This window comes from Lepidochelys kempii, chromosome 2 (assembly GCF_965140285.1).
Source record: "Lepidochelys kempii isolate rLepKem1 chromosome 2, rLepKem1.hap1, whole genome shotgun sequence".
Lineage (NCBI taxonomy): Eukaryota > Metazoa > Chordata > Testudines > Cheloniidae > Lepidochelys > Lepidochelys kempii.
The window spans coordinates 192,720,548-192,728,762 of record NC_136381.1 but is presented as its reverse complement, the minus strand read 5'-3'; positions in this window follow the sequence as shown (position 1 = coordinate 192,728,762).

The window sequence follows — 8,215 nt, the reverse complement described above, 5'->3', positions numbered from 1 at the left end:
TTACATGCTAATTGCACTTCCTCCTTTCTCTCCACTGTGGAATATCAGAGCTAATTTTGATTTCATTAGAAGTCTAGTTATAGGCTGCTGAGCTCACTTTGGGCTGACAGTGCACCAGCACTGGGGCTCCCCTATTATAAGCTGAATTCACCTAAGAGCTGAAATCACTGAGTGTTGTGTTAAGTAGTGGGGGAGCCTGAAGATATATTGTGGAGCAGTTTGCGGGACGGCTGGTGAAGCAGTTCGACGCGGCGCAGTGTGTGGATGGCAGGAGCTGCTTGTGGGCCGTGGAGCTGAGTGAAGGAGTTCGTGGGGCGGCTGGCGGAGCGGAGCGCAGCTGAGTGAAGGAGTTTGTGGGGCGGCTGGCGGAGCGGAGCGCAGCTGAGCGAAGGAGTTCGTGGGGCGGCTGGCGGAGCGGAGCGCCGCTATGGAGCTATGGGGCGGGCAGCTTCAGATCACGTAAGGTGCCTCTTACCCCTGTCCCATTTCCACCCAGGTTGGGAGGTAAAGCTCCGCAGATAAACTTTCGAACTCTGGGGCTGCCCTGACCAGGGACAGAGACTTTTGGGGCATTGGACTTTTGGGACTTTGGGTGATTTGGGGTTGCTGGACTCAAGAACCAAAGGGAAAAGGGCATGCCCCAATTTGCCTGGGGTGGGTTTTTTTTGCTCATGGGTTGTGTTATGAATTCTGTTGGTGGTGTTTCCCCAACATAATGCCACATTGTTTCTCTCTGTTATTAAAAGACTTTTGCTACACTCAGACTATGTGCTTGCGAGAGGGGAAGTATTGCCTCTTGGAGGCGCCCAGCGGGGGTGGTATATATTGGTCCCAGGTCACTGGGTGGGGGCTCGAGCCGGTTTGCATTGTGTTATTGGAATGGAACCCCTAGATATTGAACCCGGCCCTTGTTGCTGCCAATTCTGACGGGCAGAAGGGTTACAGTTTTAACATACATGTTGCTATGTGATTGTTAGAGAAGGCAAGGGCAAAGATAAGGGTCTCGTGCTTGGAGCAGAAGTGGTGAGACCTGTGAGGTCCTTAGTCCCTGTGATAGTTTATTCCACAGTCTCAGCCCAGCCACTGAGAAAGTTCTGTCTCCTGCATAGATGAACTTTACCCACAATCCACTTTAGTTATCTAAAGTGGAAGAGAGGTGGTTTTTCAGAATGAAAGTTAAATTTTGTCCTGTTTTATCTGTGTAGTTCAAATTTGTTTGAAATTTGGTGGTTTAGCTAAACCTAAAGCTAAACCATTATCTGCATAAAAACTAAGAAAACATGGGAAAGTACGTACAACATGCACAAACAAGGTAGATGAACAAAATGTCATCCAAAAAACCCCTCAAGTCTGTTTAGCCTTATTTATAAAGCAAATTGAGCATTTGTGTTGAGTTGTGCAATTCTTAGCATTAATATAAACATCAAGATATTTTCTTTAGTTCAAGTAATTGTGGGTGGTCTGAGCTATTGGACCAATGGTGGTCACCATTAAACTCATGCATTCCCATTCCAATCAGTACAATTGCATGGGTGTAAATGAGGACAGAATTTTAACTGTGTGTGTTGGCTTTCCAATACTGGAACAGTGGGAGTGAACTTTTCTCCACAATCATGAGGGCTAGAAACTCAGCTTCATTTTTTAAAGTGAGATTCTTGTGCAATCATTTGATTACTTGATTAAAGCAGCTAGGACTTTAAGTCAAACAATAAATATTGTGAGACATACATTAATACAGCATTGCCAACTCTTGTGATTTCACCATCAGTAACATGATTTTTGGCTGTTGCTGGAGCCAGTCTCAATATGATAGGAGAAGGAGCAGCTCTCATGGAGTTTCCAGCTGGCTCAGGGGCAAAATCGCCTCTGATTGGCTGCCCTCCCCTAATCAGGGCTAGCACAGGAGTCTGGCAGAGCTGTCTTCCCTACCCTGGAGAGTAGATAGGAGATTTTTGGGGAGGGAAGCAGAAGAGGGAGCAGCTGATGATATTCTCATTGGGGTGGCCTGGAAGGAGGAGGGAACTGCTGGAGGTGCTCACCCTCCCCCCAGGATTGGGAAGCAGAGACGGGGACTCTGCAGCAGCTGGGGGGACCCTGCAGCAGCAGCACCCTTCTGTCTTGGAGAGAGACACGATGAACCAGGTACACTGGGCGGGGCAAGGGGCAGATGTGGAGTTGGGGACCTAAAGTTGATGTAGGGGTTGCGGGGAGTATAATTAGTTGAAGGATGGACAGATGTGGGGCAGGGAACAGAGAAAAAAAATCAATGAGAACATTGGTTTTGGGGGAAGAAACTAGAATCTCCACACCATCAGGCAGCAGCCAAAGCTTCGCATCAGAGGCCAAAATCACCTTATGTGCTACGTTTGGGAGAATTGGGATCACTAACCGTCTCACACAGTGATTCACAAGTCAAAAGACAGACCAAACAACACAACTTAACCTTTAAAAGAAGTCATGATTTTGGGCCTTGTTTAGAATTGCCAACCCTCCAAGACTATCCTGAAGTCTCCCAGAATTAAAGATTAATCATGTGATGAAACCTCCAGGAATACATCCAGCCAAAACTGGCAACCCTAGCCTTGTTGGAAATAATTTTCCTAATAATTTTATTAAGATTTACCATGACATCAGATTCCACACACACATTCTTTTGTTAGTCAAAGGCCACATGGTGTTGGTTACATCCAAAATATCAGCTTAAGTATTTACACCCTTATATTCTATATCCATAGCAACAATACAGTTATAAGCATTGGCCAACATACTTACAACAGGATCGGGAGGTACCTTTCCATCATGGCATGACTCTAGAGCAGGTAAGAAAAGGCCTGACAAAGAATGGCTAGGATACCTTCCATTTAACACACTATAACAAACAAGTGATGTCACTGCTGGTTATTGGACCTTATTTAAAGCCAGCTGAATCACTTTAAGGCTGCACTCTGCTCTCTTCAAGGTTTGTTTTTTTTTTTTCCTTATCTCTCTTTGCCATATTTTACCCTAACTACTAGGCTAAGCATTTCTCTATAATAAATTAAACAAACATATAACCACTTATTTACTGCACTTGGTACCCAATTAACCATGTTTTCTTTATTTGTATTACTTCAGCTCAAACCTTAAATAAGCTAATACTGAGTTTCCAAAGAGTCTCTATATGTTTAACACAAATAACCCTCCTTTCTCATGATTTTCTTTTTGCTCACATACTTTGGGCCTATTGCTCATGCTAATATTCAAACTCAATTTTAAAACATCGTTCACTCAGGCCTAACATAGGTCTATATTCCTACAGGCCCAGCTGATGCTATTTTGGAGTCTAATTCCTGACTTTTTGACTTCTTTTGGGGTTGGCAATACTGATAACATCATTCAAGTTAGCAACAGTGGATTTCTTCCTTCAGACCAGTGACATTTTGTCCTAACTCAAAATGGCCACCAACTCCAATTGCTATCAGTAGGACTGACTGCCCTCAGCATGGTGGCTGCCACTTCCCTACAGCCTTTACACATCAAAGCGACGCTGCCCCCATTAAAGATGGCCACCATCTCTGATTGTTTCCAAGGGGATTGAAGCCAGGTTTCCCTCAGGGAAGTCATGGTGACTCCTTAGTCACCATGTGAGGACCAGGCAGGGAACAAGAGAACATGAAGGATCTGGGTGAGTGTTAGGAAACTGTACAGGAAACTGAGGAGTCTGAGGGAGCAAGAGTAAGGCTAAGGAGATGCAGGAATATGTGGAGACTGAGGGAGTGTAGAGAGCAGGCAGCAGATTGAAAGTGGGTTCAAGGCAGTGGGGAGGCAGGAGGCAGATTGTGGGGGACCCAGCAGAGGCAGCATGGGGTCAGACTAAGAGGTGCTGAGGTATGTGGGGACAGGAGGAGCCTGAAGTGGGTGCAGGGGAAAGTGGCATGGTGGAGAAGGAGAATATGATGGGTAGGAGACAGAGGGGGAAGAGAAGGAATTAGTGGGTGTAGGTGGTGGACAGGAGCCTGGAGGATGCATGAAGGGGGAGTGTGAGTGATGTGGCTGGCTATCCTGTCTATTTAAGGAGCGAGACTGGCCTCCCAACTGTATCATATTTCATTGTAGTTTTCGCCATGGGGCATTTAAGGCTCATGGTTGTGCTGTTACATGCAGGCTAATGGTGTTCTTCAGTCTGTAGCAGCTGGGGCTGGTACAGCAGCCAGCAGAAGCCAGTGAGAGAACAAGAGGAGACACCACCAAGCAGCACACGTCCTTGGATGTGTGTGTGTGTGGTGAAATCACCACAAAGAGGACACAGGCACGTGCTGGCAGCACCTCTTCTCCTTGGGCGTGTGAGAGGAGCCTCTGCGAGCCATTATCTGCTGCCAACCTGTAGCCGGAGGAACAGCAGAGCTGGGGAGCACTCTGTGGAGCTACCCTCCACAACCACTGTCACTGCCTGAGGCAAGCCCACAGGCTGAGAGGAGGAGCGAGGAAGCCTGAAGAGGAACTGAGCTACCACTGACTTTACTGTTGCTGCTGCTCCCTGAAGAATTTGCAGATAGTTTCCTGGCTCTTTTGGGGTCGGATATGGAGAGCAAAAGTAAGGGAGTGGGGGAGAACAGGAGGCAACAACAGGCAGCAAGAGGAACAAAGGGGAAAATGGGACTGGGGAGAGGAGGTAGGAGGGCAAAGGATACTGTTTGTGAGAAGGACATGGGTAGTGCAAAGGGGCTCTTTGGTTGTGAATTGTGCCGTAACTGATGGATTACAATGGTTCTTAAGTATAAAACCTGTTTGGGGGGGGGGGGTGTATTTTCACTGTTTGAGTCCAAATAAGCCAGTTTTGCAATTTAGTTCAGCAATGAGAAAAGATCCCTAAAATCAGGTTTTATGGCTAAAAGCCATTATAATCCTTCACTTGCTGCACAGTGGCTAAAAAAGCCCAGGTGTTCCATACGTTGGTCATTTGTCATGTATTTTGATGGCTTGTGCCACATATTGGTGGGTTGAGAGGTTTGTTTGCAGCCCTGGCCCTCGCTTTCTTGCATGACAGGGAAAAGCTCCTCCAGGAGGAGCTCAGAGGTAATAGCAGGGAACAACCTGCGCTCTGAGGCAGCTCCCAAGAGTGGCTGACACAGGGCTGCTTCAGGCTGCACTGCTCCCTGTGGCCTCCAAGCAGCCCTTCAGAGAGATGCACTGGATTTACCTCAGAGCAGCAAACAATACTGTTGGGAGATTAGCAATGAGAACCCTTCCCACACCAACCTCAGTGAACACAGAGAGCAGTCAGCTCTGAAGGACCAAAAGAATTTCTTGACCCAAAATAGTTTCATCAAAAAACAAAACAAAACATTTTTTGTGGGAAAATGTAATTTAAATGACTGTATGGGAAGTTTCTAAACAAAAGCACACTTTCCATGTAATTTTGAATTGAAATTTTTGTTGTATTCAAAGATGTGTTGGTTATTATTTGTGTTTTCCCCTCTTTGCCCCATTTACATTTTTGCCACTGAATGCAACAGAATGAATAATTTCCAGCAAGTGTATTTCCCAATTTTCCCCCTCCATTCTGTAATTCAGTGATTCTCAAACTTTTTTGTACTGGTGACCCCTTACACATAGCAAGCCTCTGAGTGCGACCCCCACTTATAAATTAAAAACACTTTTTGATATATTTAACACCATTATAAATGCTGGAGGCAAAGCGGAGCTTGGGATGGAGGCTGACAGTTCACGACCCCCCATATAATAACCTCACAACCCCCAGTTTGAGAACCCCTGCTGTAATTTTTCAAAATTTCTCCTAGCTTTGAAAAAGTTAAGAGTGGCAAAAGGAAAAATAAAACACTATAAATCTGCCCCTCTGCATCATCTCCAAATGTCCTTAAGTTTTAGTGGAAAAAGGAAAAAGAAAAAAAAAGAGAGGGAAAAAATTAATAAAGCAAAACAAACCTGTAGACAACATTCATTCATTTTATTGCATGCAGTGGCAAAAAAGAAGTAGGGCTTGAAAAGTCGGTGGGGGGGGAGAGAAATAAACATTTAAAATTTCCATATAAAAAAGTAAATCAAAACAAAATTTCTGAAGTGAATCAAAACAAAAAAATTCAATTTGAATCTAAACAAAACAAAAATTTTGATCTGAACTATTTTGAAAATTTCTCACAAAAGGTTTAAAATAATAAGTTTGTGTGAATTTTTTTTTCCACAGGAAGAAAAGGGGTTTCTATCAGTTCTAGCTCAGTCTCCTTCCATCCAAGTGCTGGTTAGCTCTTCACCAGCATCATGCCCCTGCAAAGTGACAATTTCAAGTTATGGCAGCACAATTTGTTATTAACAAATATAAAATAATCAAAAGAAAAATATCCAGAAAGTCCTACAATCCCATGACAGACTGCCTTAGCAGTAGGCTTGGCAGTATTTGATTTTCATTTTTTTTATAATATTGACTTATATCAGTGTTTATTTTTAAGTATTTTTTCTTTATTTATTTAAATGTTCACAGTTGCACAAATACAGTAAAAGCTTTGTTATCCGGCATGTTGGGGGAGTAGGGGGTGCCAGTTAGTCAAAAATTCCAGTTAACTAAGAGTTATACTTACCAATGGAATACCAATTTTCAAAGAATCAGAATAGAATAAAATGAATCAAGTATAAAATAGTATACAGGGACTCACCAATCCAGTAGTAGTACTGCACTGCAGAGTGGTTGGTTTCTTGAAGCACTTAGGTGTATACAGGTAACCTACTGTATAGAAAACTTTATCTTGTGACACTACATATCGCTATGGGCAGCACATGGCATACACCCAGATCACTAAAAATACACTTAACACTAAAACTATACTGAGCATAATTTAATGTTTCTTTGGTGATTCAGAAGGCACTTCAGGATCTTGCAGTGCCTCAGGATCATCATTATCAAGATCAATTTTCATTGTAGATGTAGAAGGTGTAGGAGATGGGGATGAATCTGTAAGGACCCTCTGACATACCCTGGAAACTGCTTTTTTGAATAAATCCCTGATATCAGCTTGCTTACTTGTCTTCTGCCTCTTTTGCATAAAAGTAGAGTGCAGAATGGGCAATTACATAACCTTTTGGGCAGCATACTAGTCCCAGTTACTAGATTGAAGATTTGTATCAGGCAATATCAGAAATGCCGGTTAATAGAGTTTTCTGGTTGATAAAGTGCCAGTTAACACAGGTTTTACTGTATATGGCTTTTAAGCATTTTTTTCAATGTGTATTGATTTAAGTTTTCACAGTTGCAGAAAATTAGGGGTCAGACAATTATTTAATGACAGTACATGCTGAAAAAATTAAAGCTTTATAACCATTAAAATGCAATTTTTCAACACCATATGTCAAAATATACAAAGTAAATAACCTTAAATCAAACTCTACGAAGTTCTCAAGCAGCATTTTTCTTATTTTGCCTGTCTGTGCATTTTGATTATCAGTGGAAATATTTTTTGTGGGTTGTGTGTGTGTGCGCGTGAGAAACTCAATGTTGAACAACAGTTACCGATTAAAAAAATCTCCTCTTTCCAAGCCTACTTATCAGCTTAGGGCACATTCACTTTCAAATAAATTTTAGTATTGGCTTTTGTTATCCACTGTTGTCAACTAGTGTGTCATTCTCTTCCTCATAGATTTTCTCCTCCTCCTAAATTCCAGCTTAGGTTTGGGGCACCAGAGGTATGTTGTAGCAGGGCAGCATAGCTTACACTGCTGTTTCCCTTAGTGAATTTGCTCTGTGAATAAATGACTTCAGTCTCCCAGGGCTGCCAATTTCATACCTTTCAATAGCACTCAATTTAAAAATGCCATGTATGGCATGCAACTGTAAAGTATACTGCATTATCTATCTTTTTAAATGGCCATTTCCTCATTCTATATGTGGGAAACTTTCTCTTTAAAATTATTATTACTAGAATATACAATAGATCATGGCTGTCAGAATTTCTGTGGTCCAGCAGGATGCATTGTTGTTTATATATGTTACAAATAAAAGTTGGAAGAAAGCAGGAAAGTGCTTTCCAGCTAATTATCCCTTTGTGAGCAGTCCAAAAAAATGAGTGAGTCAGCTGGGGCAGAAAATTCACTTGGTTCATCATTAAGCCTGCGTTTCTGCATCTTGGCAGCATTACTCCCTAAAGAGGGATGAGGGTCACCTCATTATCCTGGCAGTAAACAGAATTTGTGATAAGAAGCATGGGAAGGGATAAATATAGATAAA